Below are 21,524 nucleotides of genomic sequence, written 5' to 3'. Positions count from 1 at the left end.
GTTTACTCCAATGGACTTTTTTGTTTATAATAGCCTTCCCAATATTCCACTTTCCTCTATAAAAGGGCATTCCTCTCCTTCCTTCTGTGGACTTGCCAATGGTTTTGTCCTATCTTATTTGTCCTAGACTGCAATTCTCTGCAATTTATCCCTGAATAAATCCATTTTTTGCTGATAAAATAATGGACAGTTTTATTTTTAAGATTAACACTACTTGGTGATCAGAAATGGGATCCAGTGAAGACCGTCAGCAACTCTGAGGCTGGTGAGATGATGGTACCTACAGAGCCAAGTGGATTTGCTGCTTACTCACCAACCCTGGGATTTGAAGGTAAGTTTTTCCCTGGATTTTGAGTGCCATGCTTTGTGTTCAAGCTCCCCAGGCTTCATTTGGGATCTGTTTTAAAGCCTTGAGTTTTTCTTGTTTGTTTTTAAATCTCTTGAGGTTACTTGTTTGGCCTTCGGTCTCTTTTTTTTTTTTAAGATTTTATTTATTTATTTGACAGACACAGTGAGAGAGGGAACACAAGCAGGGGGAGTGGGAGAGGGAGGAGGAGGCCTCCCGCCAAGCAGGGAGCCTGATGCGGGGCTCAATCCCAGGACCCCAGGATCATGACCTGAGCCGAAGGCAGACGCTTAACAACTGAGCCACCCAGGTGCCCCAGATCTGACTCTTTTTAGGACTTGGACTGTTCCTGATAAAATTGTACTGGTCTTAGGCCCAACTCCTGTCTGGACCCAGACTCTGCCTACTGAAAATGTTGTAACCTTCAGTCTGACTCCTTTTTGGAACCAGACTGTTCCTGTTGAAATTGTGCTGTTTAGAAATTTTCTCTGCTCTAGGGAAAAGTCTCTACGAAATGGGAACCCAGTCATCAAAATGCTTGAAGGTGCCCCCCCACCCCCCGCCATTTTCTCTCCATCTTTCTGGGATTCTGGCTTGTTTTATGTTTAAAATCTATGGTCCCTATGCATCCACATTTATAACTAAATGGATCAACTTAGCCAAAAGTAATTCTGAACTTCAATGGCATTATGGGGAACTTAATTTTAAATTCCCAAACTCATCTTACTCAAATTTAAATTAGAAGGCTATGACCGGGGGCACCTGAGTGGCTCAGTCGTTAAGCATCTGCCTTCAGCTCAGGTCATGATCCCAGGGTCCTGGGATCGAGTCCCACATCAGGCTCCCTGCTCGGCAGGAAGCCTGCTTCTTCCTCTCCCACTACCCTTGCTTGTGTTCCCTCTCTCGCTGTGTCTCCCTCTGTCAAAAAATGAATAAAATCTTAAAAAAAAAAAAAAAAGGCTATGACTGGTAGAAAAAGCACAGTGGACTAGGATGCCTATTTTTTATTAGAAAAAAAATTTTTTTAAAGATTTTATTTATTTGACAGAGAGAGATACAGCGAGAGAGAGAACACAAGCAGGGGGAGTGGAAGAGGGAGAAGCAAGCTTCCTGCTGAGCAGGAAGCCCGATGTGGGCTCGATCCCAGGACCCCGGTATCATGACCTGAGCCGAAGGCAGATGCTTAACAACTGAGCCACCCAGGTGCCCAGAAAAAAATTTTTAATTTTAATTCCAATATAGTTAACATATAGTGTTATATTAGTTTCAGGTGCACAATATAGTGATTCAACAGTTCTATACATTACACAGTGCTCATCATGATATGTGTACTCTTAGTCCCCTTTACCTATTTCACACATTCCTCCTTTTTCCCATCTCCCTTCTGGTAACCATTAGTTTGCTCTCTATAGTTCAGAGGCTGTTTTTTTGGTTTGTCTCTTTTGTTCCTTGTTTATTTCTTAAATTCCACACGAGTGAAATCATATGGTATGTGTCCCTTCTCTTATTTCACTTAGCATTAAACCCTGGAGATACACCCACACTGCTGTAAATAGCAAGATTTCATTTTTTATGGCTAATATTCCATTGTATGTATATACAACCTTTATCCATTCATCTCTTGATGGGACACTTGGGACTGCTTCCATGGTTTGGCTATTATAAATAATGCTGCAATAAACATAGGGGTGCATATATCTTTTTGAACTAGTGTTTTTATATTTTTTGGTATATATCCAGTAGTGGATATGGTAGTTCTATTTTAAATTTTTTGATGAATCTCCATACTGTATTCCACAGTGGCTCAACCAGTTTGCATTCCCACCAACAGCACAAGGGGGGGAGGGTGTTCCTTTTTCTCCACATCCTCACCAACACTTGCTGTTTTTTAGTTTTTAGCCATTCTGACAGGTGTGAGATACCTCATTGTGGGTTTTGATTTGCAATTCCCTGATGATAAGTGATGTTGAGCATCTTTTCACGTGTCTGTCTGTTGGCCATCTGTACATCTTCTTTAGAGAAATGTCTGTTCATCATGTCTTCTGTCCATTTTCTAACTGGAATATTTGTGTTGAGTTGTGTAAGTTCTTTGTATATTTGGATACTAACCCTTCCTCAGATATGTCATTTACAAATATCATCTCCCATTCAGTATGCTTTTAATTTTCTTGGTTGTTTCCTTTGCTGTGCACAAACTTTTTATTTTGGTGTAGTTCCAATAGTTTATTTTTTATTGGTTTCATTTGCCTCAGGAGACATTACTAGATATTACTAGATAAAGATATTACTAGACCTGATGTCAGGGAAATTACTGCTTGTGCTCTCTTCAAGGATTTTTATGGTTTCAAGGTTTCACATTTAGGTCTTTAATTTTGAGTTTAATTTTTGTGTATGGTATTAAAAAGCAGTCCAGTATCATTCTTTTATATGTAGCTGTCCAGTTTTCCCACCACCATTTGTTTAAGAGACTTTTTCCCATTGCACCTTTTTGCCTCCTTTCTTGAAGATTAATTAACCATATAATCATTGATTTATTTCTGGGTTCTCTTCTGTTCTATTCATCTGTGTGTCTGTATTTGTGCCAGTACCATGCTGTTTTGATTATTACAGCTTTGCAGTATATCTTGAGACCTGTGGTTGTGATACCTCTAGTTTTGTTCTTTCTCAACACTGCTTTGGCTATTTGAGGTCTTTAGTGGTTCCATACATATTTCAGTATTATTCTAGTTTTGTGAAAAATGGTGTTGGTATTTCGATAGGGATTATATCGTACCTGTAGATTTCTTTCATTGTATGGACATTTTAACAGTATTTGTTCTTCAAATCCATGAGAATGCATTATCTTTCCATTTGTGTCGTCTTCAGTTTCTTTCATCAGTGTTTCACAGTTTTCAGAATTTAGGTCTTAACCTCCTGGGTTAAGTTTATTGCTAGGTTTTTACTATTTCTGATGCAACTGTTTTTTCCCCCCTTAATTTCTCTTTCTGCTACTTCACTATTAGGGTATAGAAATGCAATGGACTTCTGGAAAAAAAAATTTTTTTTGAAGTAGGCTCCACACCTAACATGGAGCTTGAATTCATGACCCTGAGATCAAGAGTCACATGCTCCACCAACTGAGCCAGTCAGGGGCCCTGGATTTCTGTATACTGATTTTGTACCCTGCTACCTTACTGAATCCATTGATCAGTTCTAGTACTATTTTGGCGGTGTCTTTAGGATTTTCTATATATAGTATCAAGCCATCTGTAAATAATGAATGTTTTACTTCTTCCTTACCAATTTGGATCTTTTTGTTTTTGTTGTCTGATTGCTGTGGCTAGGGCTTCAAATACTATGTTGATTAAAAGTGGACAACCTTGTTATGTTCCTGATCTTCAGTTTTTCACCTTAAGTACAATGTTCGCTGTGGGTTTTTCATATATGGCTTTTATCATGTTGAAGTATGTTTCCTCTAAACCTACTTTGTTGAGGGTTTTTATCATGAATGAATGTTGTACTTTGTCAAATGTTTTTCTTACATCTATTGAAATGATCAGATGTTTTTCATCCTTTCCCTTGTTGATGTGATGTGCCACATTGACTGATTTGGGAATACTGAACCACCCTTGCATCCCTGCAATAAATCCCACTTTTTTTTAATGTATTGTTGGATTCAGTTTGCTAATACTTTGTTGAGGATTTTTACATTTATGTTCATCAGAGATATTGGCCTGTAGTTCTTTTTTTCTGTAGTGTCTTTATCTGGTTTTGGAATCAGGGAAATCCTGGCCTCATAGAATGAATACAGAACCTTTCCTTCATCTTCTGATTTTTTGTATAGTTTAAGAATAGGTATTAATTCTTTTTCTTTTTTAAGATGTATTTGACAGAGAGGAAGCAGCAGACTCCCTGCTGAGCAGGGAGCCGATGCAGGACTCAATCCCAGGACCCTGAGATCATGACCAGAGCTGAAGGTGGACGCTTTAGAGACTGAGACACCCAGGCACCCTACGTATTGATTCTTTAAATATTTGATAGAATTCACCTGTGAAGCCATCTGGTCCTGGACTTTTGTTTGTGGGGAGTATTTTGATTATTGATTCAATTTCATTCCTTGTAATCGGTCTGTTCAAAATTTTCTATTTCTTCCTGATAGTTTTGGGAGGTTAAATGTTTCTAGAAATATGTGTGTTTCTTTTAGGATGTCCAATTTGCTGGCATATAATTTTTCATAATATTCTCTTATAATACTTTATATTTCTGTGATGTTGGTTATTTCTCCTCTTTGCTGATTTTCTTTTTTTTTTTTTGACAAGTCTGGGTCAGAGTTTATTAATTTTGTTATCTTTTCAAAGAACTAGTTCTGGGTGTCATTAGTCTGCTCTACTGTATTTTTAGTGACTATTTCATTTATTTCTGCTCTAATACTTATAATTTCTTCCTTCATCGTTTGGGTTTTGTTTGTTCTTCTTTTTCTAGCTCCTTTAAGTATAAGGTTAGCTTGTTTGAGATTTTTCTTGCTTCTTAAGGTAGGCCATAAACTTCCCTCTTAGAACAGCTTTTGTGGCATCTAAAAAATTTCAGACTAAAATCTGATTTCACTTATTTCCATGTAAGTTTTTATGTCCTCTTTGATTTCTTGGTTGACCATTGTTTAGTAGCATGTTATTTAGCCTCCATGTATGTCCTCTTTGCAGATTTTTTAAATTTTAAAAAATTTTTAAAAAGATTTTATTTGAGACAGAGAGAGTGCGCACGAGTGGGGGAGAGGGACAGAGGGAGAGAAGCAGACTCCCTGCTGAGCAGGGAGCTTGATGTGGGGCTCAATCCCAGGACCTCGAGATCGTGACCTGAGCTGAAGGCAGATGCTTAACCAACTGAGCCACCCAGGAGCCCTGTCTTTCCAGATTTTTCTTGTGGATGCACAGTGTTGTGTTCAAAAAAGATGAATGGTATGACTTTGATTTTTTTCAATTTGTTGAGACTTGTTTTGTGGCCCAATATGTTTTGAAGATCTTTGTGCACTCGAAAAGAATGTATATTTTGCTGTTTTAGGATGGAATGTTCTGAATGTTATGTGAGATCCATTTGGTCCAATGTGTCATTCAAAGCCACGGTCCTTGTTGATATTTTGTTTGGATGACCCATCAATGTGAGTGGGATGTTAAAGTCCTCTACTATTATTGCATTACTATTCATCAGTTCCTTTATGTTATTAACTGTTTTATATATTTGGATGCTCTTATGTTGGGTGCATAAATATTTACAACTGTTATATCTTCTTATTGGATTATCCCCTTGTCCTTTGTCTCTTGTTACAGTCTTTGTTTTAAAGCCTATTTTGTCTTAAAAAAACAGTGTAGTTTGTCTAATGTAAGTATTGCCACTGGGGCTTTCTTCTGACATCCACTTGCATGACAGATGTTTCTCTATCCCCTTATGTTCATTTAGAAGGTGTTTTTAGGTCTGAAATGAGTCTCTTGTAGGCAACATATAGATGGGTCTTGCTTTTTATCCATTCTGACATTCTAGGTCTTTCGATTGGAGCATTCAGTCCATTTGCATTCAAAGTTAACTACCGATAGGTATTTTGTTACTTGTTTTATGGTTACTTTCGTAGTTCTTCTCTGTTCCTTTCTTCTCTTTTTCTCTTTGATTAGTTGGCCTAAGTGGTATACTTGGGTTCCTTTCTCTTTACTCTTTGCATATCTATTACTGGTTTTTGAATTGTGGTTACCATTAGGTTTGTAAATAGCATCTTCAGCATATAGCAGTTTATATGAAGTTGATGGTCACTTAAGTTTGAACCCATCTTTACCCTTCTCCCCACTCCCACATTCGAGGTATATGGTTTCATAATTTACATCCTTTTATTTTGTGAATCCCTTGACTGATTTTATAGATATACCTACTTATACTGCTTTTGTGTTTCCTACTTTTCTTACTCCTACTTATGGTCTGTCTTTACACTCAGGGTCCCCTTTAACATTTCTTGTAGGGCTAGTTTAGTGGTCATGAATTCCTTTAACTTTTGTTTGTCTGGCAAACTCTTCATCTCTGGGATGCCTATTTTAAATAGTACTTTGAGGCTTCCAGACTTTTTCAGGATTCTGAGTTTGCCTTTTTGCAAAGTGCTATTTCTGAATGAACTGAGGCAAACAAACAATTGAAAGACATCAAAATGGTTTCTGAGGCCTTTTTCTCCCTCCCTTCATCTGCACTCATCTTGTATTCAGGCCCCATCTCTGGCACCATTTTTGTCTATTCTCTCTGCTGAACTTGCCTTTTCCTACTAATTTCTCTGCTGCTCCCTCCTCTCCTGAACCTATTAAAACCTGCTTCTTTAAAGTTAAGTTTTCTGAGAATCTAAATAAAACTCAAGTTCCTTATGTTCCCTGGACTAAGGCTGAATTGTGAGCCATAGTTATAGTTTTCCTCAAGTGACTGAAGACCCCCAATAAGTTGGCTGAAGATTTAACATAGTTATTCCAACTTACCACCTTGGTTTCTCAGATTTACATCCATTATTCCATGTGCTGTTGGTAAGAACCAGGCCAAACACTGCATGAAACTAGCTAGAGAACATCCTGAAAAACAAACCTCTAACCTTTGGTAAGATGACAGAACACTTGCTGGAAATCTCCACTGAGCAATTACAGTAGCTTTTCCTAAAGCCTGTTGTCTGAAACAAAATTCAGGTTTGCACACAAAAGCTTGATGAACCTGTTCATGACGATTATGATTGACTCCAAATTGTCTTTAAAGAAAATTCTGATCTTTAGATGCTGAATCCACCCAGGTAGCATTTAACTCTATGTTTATTAATGTTTCAAACTGGGAATTTCTCCTTTAGTTAAAAAGACCAGGATGAAATGGTAAATTGCCCACTCCAGATTTAGTTACCATGGCAAACCAGCTTGCTCACATCCTAGGTGAGTCACCTAAAACACTGACTGCTAAAAGTATCAATTTTCAACTGGCAAATGAAGGCCCCTAAACACAAAACCAAAAAAACCTAGTTTCTGCTATTATTGCAAAGAGCGAGGGCAGTGGGGGGGGGAGGGGGGGAGGAAAGGCTGTTATAAATTTAAGCTCTCCAGGTACTTTCAGCCTTCTAGTCAGTCTTTCTGATGACCTCCGAATTCCCAATGATGGGACTCTGAGGAACTGCAAGGGCTCCTTCCTCTTAATCAGCTTGGAGAAATCACTCTCCATATTGGGAACAAATCTCTCTCTCCAAATTGACACCAGAGCTACTCTCTGTCATTCAGCCCACTGCTACCAAGCTGCCCCTACCTTGGAGCAGTAAAATGGTTCGGACAGTGGAGATCTCTAATAAACCCCAACAAGTTCCTGTTTCTGAATCTATTTCCTTTTGTCTAGGCTCTTTTTTCCTTAGTTACTGCACCCCTATTCATTTATTGCACCCCTATTGGCCTAAATTTCTTAGAAAAGCATCTCATGCCAGAATTTCTTTCTCCCCAAAGAGGGAAATAATTCTAGAATTTGAGAGTAGTAATCAAAACAGCCAGCCAGGGGAATTAAATGACCTTTGGCATCTTTTGTTTCTATTGAATCAGCTACCATCCTCTTTTACAGCTATCATCCTCAAATGATACTGGCAGAATCCACAGTGTACCTTCCATCAAAATTCAAATAAAGTCTTCAAAACCTCATCCCACAATTCATCAATACCCTGTAAGTAAAGAAGCCCTTTCAGGTGTCAAACGCATAATACAAGATTACAAGGCCCAGAGCCTCACTATCCCCTTCCCCAGTCCCTGTAGTATGTATTTGACCTGGGAGGAAACCCAGTGGCTGAGGATGGAGGTTTTTCCAGGATCTCTGAGCAATAAATAGCATTGCTATCCCTCTCTTGGCACCCTGTTGTTCCTGACCCCCATATGCTACTGATATCCATTTCTAATGAAAGGAAATTTTTCACTGTAATTGATCTATGCAGTGCATTTTTAGTATTCTAGTTGATAGGGAGAGCCACTATCTTTTTGCTTTCATTTGGAAGGAAAAGAAGTACACGGAAGTACACCTGGACAGTAATTCCCCAAGGTTTCAGATAGTCCTTTCTTTTCACAAACCTTAAAAATTGATTTGGATATCAAATTTTCTGTAGATTCTAATTTTAAAAATGTAGATGATATGCTTCACTGCTCCCCTTTTCAGACCTCTTCACAAGAAGATAGCCATCCACCTGTTAAAACTTTTGGCCTTAAAAAGACATACAATCTCCAAAGAAAAATTGCAGTTTTCTCAAACTCAGGTTAGACACTTAGGGCACCTGATCGCAGAACAAGGACTACATTTGGATCCAGGCAGACCTCAAAGCATCCTGAATTTCCCCAAACCTAAAAGTAAGTACCAGGTACAAAGCTTTCTTGGACTGGCTGGCTACTCTCAAAACTGAATTCCAAACTTCTCTATGATGGTTCAACTTTTACATGCCTTATTAAAAAATGACAAACATAACCGTATTATTTGTAAAGATAGGGATAACACGGCCTTTGAGAACTTAAAGCCTCATAAATAATAAAGCCCGTTGCTCTTGGACATCCTCACTATCAACTTCCCTTTTTTCCTTTGTATCTAAGAAGGAAGGGAATGCCCTTGGAGTACTGACCCCAAAATATGAGGAGCACCATGGACCCACAGGCTATCAGAACCAACAACTAGATGCTGTGGCACGGGGATATCCCCCCTTGCTTCGAAGCCACTTCTGCCACTGCCTTTTTAGTTAAGGCCACTGAAGAAATAGGATTCCCTTTAAGAATCCTTGTGCCCCATGCAGCAAAGCCGTCCTGAATTCTCCTCACACTCTTGCTCACCTCCTATGAAATCCTCATGCTAACTGCTCCTCATGTAACTCTTTCTCATTGCAATAACCTTAACCCTGTAGCTACTGTCCCCTCCTTCACGGATGAAACCCCTCATGACTGCTTAATGTTGTATAAGTACCGCGCGCTAACCGATTGCGCCACTGGAGCTCCATGACTGCTTAATGTTGACAGCTCACCTTCTGACTCCCTGTGACAACTTACAGGAAAGTCCTTTGACCAATGCAGATTTTTCATGGTTTACTGACGGTTCTTATTTAAAGGATAAAAATGGTAAATAATGTGCTTAGCATGTTACTGCATATTCCTTTTGAAGTCACTGAGCAGAATCACACATCCTTACTTGAGCTTGTACCTTAGTGAAGGGTAGAGCTAACAAACGTTTATACTGACGGTATACCTTGGGGAAAGCTCATGACTTTGGAATATTATGGAAACAACAAGGTGTCCTTACTTCCAACGAGAATAAAAATGACTTATATGTCCAAAATGTATTAGATGTCATAGTTTTGCCAGTCGCTCTAGCTGTTATTAAGGTTCCTAGGCATTCCAGACTTAACTCCCTGGAGGCCAAAGGGAACAACCTGTTTTCTGCCAAAAATGCTGCACTCAGGAGACCAGTAGCCAGACCTCTGTCAAGTCCACAGGGATGTTCTCCCAAATATAATTTGGAAAAACTGACAAGTGATATCTAACAGTTGGCCCCAGGCAAACAGAAACAGTATTTGAAAAGTAGTAATTGTTGGCTCAATAAAAAGAGAACTCTGGTTTGGACCAAATAACAGTCTGGCCTTACCAGTAATTCTAAGATTCCCAATACTTACCTCTGTACATGCATTAAACCTGTGGTCTACTGATAAAATAATAGCATTCATCAACTGATATTGGTGAGGGAAGTTAATAAAGCTGCAAAAAGTGCCTACCTCACTGGTCCTACTTGTCCAAAGTACATTCCACAGAAACCTGCTTGGAAAAATAGATTTCATACAACTTCTCCCTCTCATGGATAAATATTTTAGTTATGGTTTGAATGTTTTCTCACTGGACCAAAGCCTTCCTCTGTAGACAGGGCAATAATGCTTCTGTGGCTAAAATTCTGTTAGAAAAGATTATCCCTACCTGGGAACCCTCTTGAATTTCATAGTGATTGGGGAACCCTTTTTACTGGTCAGGTGCTTTGACAAGTCAACGCTGTTTGTCCAGTTTTACAACTCTTTCCTTGTGCATGTCACCCTTAACCGCAGAGTTAGCTGCATGCAGTAATGGAACTATTAAGACACAACTGGTACAATTTGTAGAGACCCTTCAAAAACCTTGACCGAAAGCATTGCCACTGGTCCTAAATCTCAGATCCACCGGTTTGGAACTCACAGACTCTCACTCTCTGAGGCAGTCGCAGGATGTCCAATACACTTGGCCCCTGCCCCCTCTGACCCACAGTAATAAGAGAAGATAGACTTCAACAGTGTAAAGACCTGTTTCTATCAAAAATAACCATGCTGTGGTACATGTTTTTCACAGTGCACTCTGGGGGGAGACAATGACCTTAAGTATTACACTTTGCAACCCGATGATTTTTTGTTGGGGAAGGCACCTCCAAAATCCTTCCTACCTCACTAGGAAGGCTCTTATCAGGAACTACAAACCAACCCTTGTGTCTCCAAACTGCAGGGAAGCCTCCTGATTCATGTGACACACCTAAAGAAAGCACCAAACCCTGACTGGACCTGCATATCATGTGGTGACCTGAAAGTATAGATTTCCTGGAACTGAAGCAGATAACATCTGATGACACGCCTTCCCAAGATGTCTGGACCAAGCTGTATACCTTTTTCTCACTCCTCTTCTCTCTCATGGAAAGTCAAAGTATTCATCTGCATTTCCCAAGCCCTTGTAAAAAACCTCTTCTTTTGATTATGGTCTTTAGGAAACATCCTTATGATCCCAGGACAAATTAATTTTTCACTTGCTTTTTCTGAAGGGTTAGAAGATTCAGAATTCACAAAAATTTTATTTCATCTGAACTATTAACTGACTTTGGATGCTTACCCAAATTAATGGTCTCTAACTTTGCAAACTTACTGGCTGTATTACCTTTTTTTTTTTTAAGATTTTGTTTATCTTAAATCTTTGTTTATCTTAAAGCTCTTGAGCACCTGCGCGCATGCGCGAGTAAGGCAAGAGACTGGGGTGGGGGGGGAGGGAGAGGGAGAGAAAATCTGAAGCACACTCTGCGCTAAGCCTGACATGGGGCTCGATCTCACTACTGCGAGATCATGACCTGAGCCAAAACCAAGAATTGGGACGCTTAACCAACTGAGCCTCCCAGGTGCTCCCTGACTGTATTATTAATAGCACATTTGGTTCTAAACACTTCTGAGATAATACTATTTTAAAAAACAACCTTTCAAGTTTTACCGTTTTGCAAAAAGTTCACTGGCTATTGCTTCATGATTATACCTGCACTGTATCTTCCAAAATGCACTTGGTTAATTCCTTCAGTGTGCTTCTGCAGTATCTACTATTCTGTCTTCATTATTGCTTTAAGTGGGGACTTTCAGAAAGGAGGCATACATGACTCCAGGTTTGCCTTCATAAGGAGAACCTTTCTCCCCTAAGTTGGAATAAGTGCTAATAAGTATTTCAACTGGCTACTTTCAGACCAAGAGTCCTGCCTTGGAATCTGGTTTAGAACCATCATACAATTTGGAATTGTTACTTCTGTTTTGCAGAAGTTATTTTAAGTTTTGTAATTTTTGCCTGAACTTAAAACAATGGACCCAATAACATGATGCTGGCTCAACACTTTGAGATGATCTCCAACATGACCTCAAGAAGATTAGTGGGAGCACCTGAGAGTTTCTCCCTCTTAACCTTCCTTGCTACTCAAAAGTGGCTTTAAGTGGTTTCCTACTGCTATACACATTCTTTCTGATACTGCACATGACAACCAGGAAAGGTCCTTCCAGACACTGAGGGATAAAACCACCAAATATGGAAAACCTGAGTTGATCAGCAGTACTTTGAAAGAAACTTTATCAAAAGGGAGAAATGTGGAGGGTTGGCTGGGAAGATGGTGAAGTAGGAGGACCCTAAGCTCACCTTGTCCCTCGGATACAACTAGATAACACTCACTTCAGTGTAAATAACCCAGAAAATGATCTGAAGACTGGCAGAACAAACTCCAGAACTAAAGGTAGAGAGGAGGCCACACTGAAGAAAGTACGAAGGGCATAGATGTGGTCTGGGAGTGAAATGGATTGTGGCTGTCTGTGGTGGGAAAACTGGTGGTGGGGAGAAGGGCAAAAACTAGACTTTCGCACTGGGGAGTCCATGAGTGGGGAGGATGAATCCCCGTAACATTTGCCTTTCAAAGTGAGAGGGGTTGAATTTTTGAGTTCTTACACCCAGTGAGACTTAAAGCCTAGCGCCTGGGTGGCTCAGTCGGTTAAGCATCCGCCTTTAGCTCAGGTCGTGATCCCAGGGTCCTGGGATCGAGCCCTGTGTCGGGCTCCCAGCTCAGCGGGAAGCCTGCTTCTCCCTCTCCCTCTCCCTCTGCCCCTCCCCCTGCTTGTGTGCTGTCAAATGGATAAACAGAATCTTAAAAAAAAAAATCAGAGAGCTCAGCTCTGGGAGAGTGCGGAGGGTGTTAAGAAGCCCAGTTCAGACCCTTAAAGAGACAGCACAACAAGCAGCACTAGAACATATAGTGTAGAACCAGCAGTTTGAAAAACACTGACGGCAGACAGAAGGGAGAGTGATTTCCTCATTTCAGAGTGTGGCCTGGAGACACAGCGCTCCTCCAGGAACAAAGGAGCTGGCAGGTGCCATTTCCCTCCCCTGCCCCCCACTATAAACAATGGCCACTTGTGGGAACCAGTGAAGCCAACACTCATTACCTAACTTGCTTACACCAAGCCCCGCTGCAAAACCTCCAACCCTATGCTTCAGTGGATCCCCCTTCTCAGTCACACTTGCCTCAGTACCACAGCTGCAGATCCTCTCCCTGAGAAGTCTGGCGCAAACTCTGCCAACACCACATTTCCCAACCTGCACGTTTTGTGAAACCTCAGTTCCTGCGGAGGGCAGGTCTCATTTTGCAACCAGACCACTGCACACTTTGTTAAAATGCACCCCACCCCCTATTACAGACCAAACACTGCCCACAATAGGCAAAGAGAGTATCTACAGACAACTGGACTGGAGGCAAAAGAGGTCAAGCCTCAACAGCAGAGAACACACACACAGACACATAGGAGACACTTCCTGAAGCTCCAGGCCCTGGGGAATAGGAGACACTGCACTGCAGGGCACTACAGGACTTCTCTTCATAAAAAGACTATTAGTGTTAAAAGCACAAAGTAGCTGACCTTCCGAACACACAGAAATTCAGACAAAATGAGAAGACAGAAAAACATTTCTCACATGAAAGAACAGAACCAAACCACAGCAAGAGAGCTAAGCAAAATGGATAGAAGTAATATGCCTAATAGAGAATTTAAAGTAATGATCAAAGAGATACTCAATGGACTTGAGAAGAGTGGAGAACATCAATGAGACCCTTAACACAGAGATAAAAAAAGAACCAGAGATCAAGAACACAATACATGCAATTAAAAATACACCTGATGGAATAAATAGCAGACTAGATGAAGTAGAGGAACAAATTAATGACCCGGAAGACTGTAACAGAGGTAAGCTGAGAAAAGGAGAAGGAAGAAAATTATTCAAATTAAGAAGAGTCTTTTGGGGAACTCAGATTCCATCAAGTGTAATAACATTCACGTTATAGATATCTCAAGAAAAAGAAGAGGAGGCAGAAAAGTTGAAGAAATAATAGCTGAAAAATTCCCTAGTCTGGGAAAGAAACAGATTTCCAGATCCAGGAGGTGGAGAGATCTCCCCAAAAATTCAACCCAAGGAGGTCCACACACCAAGACACATAGTAATTAAAATGGCAAAAAGTAGCAATAAGGAAAAAAAAGCAGCAAGAGAAAAGAAAACAGTTACATACCAAGTAAACCACATAGCAGTGGATTTTCAACAGAAACTTTCCAGGTCAGAAGGGAGTGATATGATATATTCAAAGTGCTGAGAGGGAAAAATCTGTAGCCAAGAATACTCTATCCAACAAGGCTAACATTTAGCATAGAAGGAGAGACAATTTTTCAGTCAAAACCAAAAAAGTTCATAGCCACTAAACCAACCCTACAAGAAGTATTAAAGGAGCCTCTCTGACTGGAAAGGAGACTGTAAGTGAGAATGTGAAAATATTTTTGTAAAAATCAAAGGATTCATAAAATAAAAAGATGAGTATGACACCATATACTTGAATGTGGAGAGAGAGGAATAAAGAACAGTTTCAAATTTAAGTGACCAATAACTTAATACAGACTATATGCAGATGTTATACTCAATCCTAAAAGTAACCACACATCAAAAACCAGTAATAGATATGCAAAGAATAAAGAGAAAGGAATACCAGTACATTACTAAAGAAAGCCAACAAACCATGACAGAGAGCAAGAGAAGGATCAAACTCTATAAAAACAACCACAAGTAACAAAATGGCAATAAATACATACCTATCAATAATTACTTCGAATATAAATGGACTAAATGCTCCAATCAAAAGACATACGGTGACAAGGTGGATTAAAAAAAACAAGATCCATCAATATGCTGCCTACAAGAGACTCATTTTAGCCCAAGATACCTGCAGAATGTATGTAAGGGTGTGGAGAACCATCTATCATGCAAATGGATGTCAAAAGAAAGCCGGGGTGGCAATACTTGCATCAGACAAAATAGACTTTAATACAAAGACTGTAACAACAGACAAAGAAGGATGCTTTATAATAATAAAGGAGACAATCCAACAGGAATATATAAACAACTGTAAGTATTTATGCACCCAAAAGCATAAAACAATTAATAAAAAACAAAAAGGAAAACAACAACGAAAAACAAAGGAAATAACTGAAGGTAATACTTTAAGTAGGACACTTTATTTATATATTTATTTACTCGAGCGAGAGTGAGAGCGAGCAGAGTGAGAGGGAGCAGACTCCCCGCTGAGCACAGAGCCTGAGCCACCCAGGCACTCCATAAGTAGGGCACCTTAATACCCCACTTACACTGATGGATAGATCATCCAAACAGAAAATCAACAAGGAAACAGTGGCTTTGTGTTTTGTTTTGTTTTTAAAGCAAACAATGGCTTTGAATGACGCATTGGACCAGATGGATTAACACATATATATGCAGAACATTCCATCCTAAAAACAGCAGAATATACATTCTTTTCAAGTGTACACAGAATATTCTCCAGAAGAGATAACATAAAACAAGTCTCAACAAAAAGAAAAAGACTGAAGTCACACTATGCATCTTTTCTGAACACAATACCATGAAACCAGGAATCAATCACACGAAAAGAATCTGCAAAGAGGACAAATACATGGAGGTTAAATATCATGCTACTAAACAATGAATGGGTCAACCAAGACATCACAAAAGACATAAAAAATTACATGGAAACAAATGAAAATGAAAACACAATGGTCCAAAATCTTTGGGATGCAGCAAAAGCTGTTCTAAGAGGGAAGTTTATAGCAATACAGGCCTATCTGAAGAACCAAGAAATATCTCAAACAACCTAGCCATATACCCAAAGAAGCTAGAATAAAAACAAAACCCCAAACCAGCAAAGAAAGGAAATAATGGAAATAATAAAGATGAAAACAAAAATAAATGACATAGAAACTAAAAAAAACCCAAGAGAATAGATTGAAACCAGGAACTGGTTCTTTGAAAAAGGGTCAAGAAAATTGATAAACCTTTTCATCAGGAAAAAGAAAAGAGAGAGAGAGAGTACCTAAATAAACAAAATCAATAATTAAAGAGGAGAAATAACCAACACCATTGAAATAAAAACAACTGTAACAGAATATCATGAAAACCTATATGCCAACAAATCAGACAACTTAGGAGAAATGGATAAATTCATAGAAACATATAACCTACCAAAACAAAAGGAGGAAGAATAGAAAATTTGAACAGACTGATTACAAGCAATGAAACTGAATCAGTAATCAAAAAACTCCCCCAAAACATAAGTCCAGGACCAGAAAGCTTCATAGGTGAATTCTACCAAACATTTAAAAAAGAGTTACTACCTATTCTTTTCAAACTATTCCAAGAAATGCAAGAGGAAGGAAAACTTCCAAATCCATTCTATGAGGCCAGTATCACTGTAATAACAAAACGAGATAAAGACAGCCCAAAAAAGAGAACCACAGACCAGTATCTCTCATGAATATAAATGTAAACGTTCTCAACAAAATATTAGCTAACTGAATCCAACAATACATTAAAAAATCCAACACCACAAACAAGTGGGATTTATTCTCAGAATGAAAGGGTGGTTCAATATTTGCAAAACAATCAACGTGATACGTCATGTCAATAAGAGAAAGGATAGGGGCGCCTGGGTGGCTCAGTTGGTTAAGTGACTGCCTTCGGCTCAGGTCATGATCCTGGAGTCCCGGGATCGAGTCCCGCATCGGACTCCCTGCTCAGCAGGGAGTCTGCTTCTCCCTCTGATCCTCCCCCCTCTCATGGTCTCTCTGTCTCATTCTCTCAAATAAAATCTTTAAAAAAAAAAAAAGAAAAAAAAAAGAAAGGATAAAAAGTATATGATCATTTCAGTAGATGTAGAAAAAACATTTGATAAAGTATAACATCCATTCATGTAAAAAAAACCCTCTGCAATGTAGATTTAGAGAGAACATACCCCCAAAATAATAAAGGTCTTACACGAAAAATTCACAGCCGACATCATACTCAATAGTGAAAAACTGAGAGCTTCTCCCCTAAGGTCATCAACATGACAAGGATGTCCACTCTCAGCACTTTTTTTTTTTTTTTAAGATTTTATTTATTTATTTGACAGGGAGACACAGCGAGAGAGGGAACACAAGTAGGGGCAGAGGGAGAGGAGAAGCAGGCTTCCCGAGGAGCAGGGAGCCCGATGCGGGGCTCGATCCCAGGACACTGGGATCATGACCTGAGCCAAAGGCAGATGCTTAACGACTGAGCCACCCAGGCGCCCCAGCACTTTTATTCAGCATAGAAGTCCTAGCTACAGCCATTAAACAACATAAAGAAATAAAAGGCATCCAAACTGGGAAGGAAGAGTAAAACTCTATTTGCAGATAATATACTATATACATATATATATGGTATATATATATACTGTGTGTGTGCGTGTGTGTGTATGTGTATATATATATATATATATATATATACACACACACACACGCACACACACAGACTCCACCAAAAAACTGCTGGGACTGATAAATGAAGTCAGTAAAGTCACAGGATACAAAATTATTGTACAGAAATCTGCTGCATTCCTACACACTAATAATGAAGTGGCAGAAAGTGAAATTAAGAAAACAATCCCGGGGCGCCTGGGTGGTTCAGTCGTTAAGCGTCTGCCTTCGGCTCAGGTCATGATCTCAGGGTCCTGGGATCGAGCCCCGCATCGGGCTCCCTGTTTGGCGGGGGGCCTGCTTCTCCCTCTCCCTCTATTGTTCTCCCTGCTTGTGCTCTCTCGCTCTCTCTGTCAAATAAATAAATAAAATCTTTAACAAAAAAAAAAAAAAAAAAGAAAACAATCCCAATTACAACTGCACCAAAACCAAAAAAATACCTAGAAATAAGCTTAACCAAACAGGTGAAAGACCTGTACTTTGGAAACTATAAAACACCGATGAAAGAAATTCAAGATGACACAAAGAAGTGGAAAGACATTCCATGCTCATGGGTTGGAGGAACAAATACTATTAAAAGGTCTATATCCTTTAAAGTAATCTACAGATCAAATACCAACAGCATTTTTCACAGAACTAAAACGAACAATCTTAAAATTGTATGGAACCGCAGAAGACCTCAAATAGCCAAAGCAATCTTGAAAAAGAAAAACAAAACTAGGGGTATCACAATTCCAGATTTCCAGTTATATTATAAAACGGTAGTAATTAAAACAGTATGGTACTGGCATAAAAATAGACACACAGATCAACAGAATAGAATAGAAAACCCAGAAATGAACCCACAGTTATATGGTCAATCTTCAATGAAGGAGGAATCAATATGCAATGGGAAAAAGTTTCTTCAACAAATGGTATTGGGAAAACTGGACAGCTACATGCACAAAAAAAAAAGAAAGAAAAAAACAGGACCACCTTCTTACACCATACAGAAAAATAAATTCAAGATGGATTAAATGGGGCGCTTGGGTGGCATGGCTGGTTAAGCATCCAACTCTTGATCTCAGCTCAGGTTTTGATCTCAGGGTCGTGAGTTCAAGCCCTGCGCTGGGCTATATGCTGGGTGTGGAGCCTACTTAAAAATAAGTAAGTAAATAAATAAATAAACCCAAAAACAAACAAAAAAAAACAAGAACAAAAAACCCAAAATGGATTAAAACCTAAATATGAGACATGAAATCATAATAATCCTAGAAGAGAGCACAGGCAGTAATTTCTTCAACATCAGCCACAGCCACTTCTAGATACATCTCCTGAGGCAAGGGAAATAAAAGCAAAAATAAAGCAAAAAATTGGGACTTCATCAAAATAAAGATTTTCTGCACAGTGAAGGAAACAATCAACAAAACTAAAAGGCAACCTCCTGAATGGAAGAAGATATTTGCAAATGACATACCCAATAAAGGGTTAGTAGTATCCAAAATATATAAAGAATGGATACAACTTGGGGTGACTGGGTGGCTCAGTTAGTTAAGCATCTGACTCTTGATTTCGCTCAGGTCACGATCTCAGGGTTGTGAGATTAAGCCCGGCATCGGGCTCCGTGCTCAGAGGGGAGTCTCCTTCTCTGCTTCTCTCCCTCTCCTCCTGTGTGTGCAAATGCTGAATCCTTAAAAAAAAAAAAAAAAAAAAGAACTGATACAACTCAACACCCAGAAAACTAAATAATCCATGGGCAGAAGACATGAATAGACATTTCTCCAAAGAAGACATACAGATGGCCAACAAACACATGAAAGGATGCTGAACATCACTGATCATCAGGGAAATGCAAATCAAAACTACAAGGAGAGTGGGGCACCTAGGTGGCTCAGTTGGTTAAGCAGCTGGTTCTTGATTTCAGCCCAGGTAATGATCTCAGGGTCCTGGGATCGAGCTGCATCGGGCTCCCCGCTCATCGGGGAATCTGTTTGAGGATTCTCTCTCCCTCTCCCTCTGCCCCTCCCCCCACTCATATGTGTGCACACACTCTCTAAAATAAATCAATAAATCTTTTTTTTTTTTTTAAGATTTTATTTATTTGACAGAGAGAGACAGTGAGAGAGGGAACACAAGCAGGGGGAGTGGGAGAGGGAGAAGCAGGCTTCCCACTGAGCAGGGAGCCTGATGTGGGGCTTGATCCCAGGACCCTGAGCCGAAGGCAGACGCTTAATGGCTGAGCCACCCAGGTGCCCTAAATCAATAAATCTTAAAAAAAAAAAAACCAAAGAAACAATAAACAAAACAAAACAAAAAACCCTACAAGGAGATACCACCTCACACCTATCAGAATAGCTAAAATCAAAAATACAAGAAATAACAGGTGTTGGTGAGGATGTGGAGAAAAGGAACTCTTGTGCACTGTTGGTGGGAATGCAAATTGGTGCAGCCACTGTGGAAAACAGTGTGGAGGTTCCTCACAAAATTAAAAATAGAACTGCCCTAGGATCAAATAATCTCACTACTGGGTATTTACCCCCAAAATACAAATACACTAACTCAAAGGGATAAATGCACCCCTATGTTCACTGCAGCATTATTTATAATAGCCAAACTATGGAAGCAGCCCAAGTGCTCATTGACAGATAAATGGATAAAGAAGATGTGGTGTATATATAGATAATGAAATATTATTTGGCCATAAGAATGAAATCTTGCCATTTGCAATGCTTTGGAGGAGCTAGACAGTATTATGTTAAGTGAAATAAGTCAGTCAGAGAAAGACAAATATCGTATGATTTCACTCATATGTGGAATTTAAGAAACACAAAGAAGCAAAGGGAGAGAGAGAGAAACCAAGAAATAGAATCTTAACTATAGAAAACAAAGTGATGGTCACCAGAGGGGAGGTAGGTGGGGCGATGGGTGAAATAGGATTTGGGGAATAAAGAATATACTTATCATGATGAAAAAAGAGAAAAGGAAAAAAAAAAAAAACCAGAAGAAGATATAAGCACACACAAAAAAACCACAAAACCCAAAAACAAAGCTCAGGCCCCACAGATATTTTTCTCCAACCAGGACTGTGTGGTGAACATTAAGGAAGAAAGGCTTCAGAAATCTGGCTCATCTACACATTGGATAATCCCCATTGAGCACAACTGCTCCTTTACTTTTAGAAGTGCTTATTAAGCACCTGTTGCAGTACCAATGTGAGTCAAGGAGCCCTGGAACCCTCACTGTCCCCACAACAGAAGCCTCTATGTCAGCCATTGTCCTTTGCAGGTTCCTTCACTGTCCCTTCGATATTCAGAAGCTCTACTCATCCCTGAACTTTCTAACGAACATCAGTCTGTTAGCTACCTTGTGACAGACCTTAAATTCATTCTCCCTTTCTTCCCTAGTATTAGGGCATCAGCTGGACTTTGGAATCTCTCCTGCAGTCAGGTAGGGCCAGCTATGTAAACTCAGTTCAAGTCATGGGTCTCTTGGGTGTTGGCATTAAAACACTGGCTATGTCTTCCAGCACTCTTTTTCCTTTCCAAGGGCAGAAACATGGATATGGCAGTGACCCAGCTTTGACAATTCAACAGACAACATCCTGCAGAATGGTAGAGCAACAAGATGGAAAGAACCTGGAATGGAATACAGATACTTACCTGCTCTGAATTACCTTCTATCTCTGCATATTACATGAGAGAGAAATACATTTCTGTCTTGAATTAAAAAAAAAAAAAGTGGAGGGTGGGGATTCTAAAATTTTAATAAAAGGAAACTTCATTTAGAATGGAGTCAGGAGGCCAGCGGGGGGAGCTTTCACACCCTACCACTCCTCAGTTGCAAACCCAACAGGAAGAGAAAGGACCCACATTAGTATTCCAGCAGGAGGGAGGCTTTCCTTCTCCACCCCCACCCCAGCAAACAGTCCAGCCAATATGAGACCATCACAACTCAGCCAATGAAAAGCCACTATAGTTCAAGTTCCCAGTTTACTCCAATGGACCTATTTTGTTCATAATAGCCTTCCCAATATCCCCCTTTCCTCTATAAAAGAGCGTTTCTCTCTTTTGTTCTCTGGACTTGCCTATG

At 39.6% G+C, this 21,524-nt stretch overlaps 1 protein-coding gene and 1 long non-coding RNA gene across 6 annotated transcripts in view; one reads left to right on the top strand and one right to left on the bottom strand.

Annotated features, from left to right (window-relative positions):
* The window catches only part of WBP4 (WW domain binding protein 4), a 63,416-nt gene that overhangs the window by 3,796 nt on the left and 38,096 nt on the right, over positions 1-21,524 (bottom strand). The window lies entirely within an intron of this gene.
* Positions 135-11,139, top strand: LOC144381477 (uncharacterized). The gene is made up of 4 exons (XR_013446726.1): positions 135-331; positions 7,928-8,026; positions 8,510-8,697; positions 10,849-11,139. It is a non-coding gene; the product is annotated as an uncharacterized LOC144381477 (long non-coding RNA).

The sequence above is a fragment of the Halichoerus grypus genome, chromosome 4 (genome assembly GCF_964656455.1).
Source record: "Halichoerus grypus chromosome 4, mHalGry1.hap1.1, whole genome shotgun sequence".
NCBI classification, from domain to species: domain Eukaryota; kingdom Metazoa; phylum Chordata; class Mammalia; order Carnivora; family Phocidae; genus Halichoerus; species Halichoerus grypus.
The sequence above is the reverse complement of the archived record's forward strand: the minus strand, read 5'-3'. Positions and strand labels throughout refer to the sequence as shown.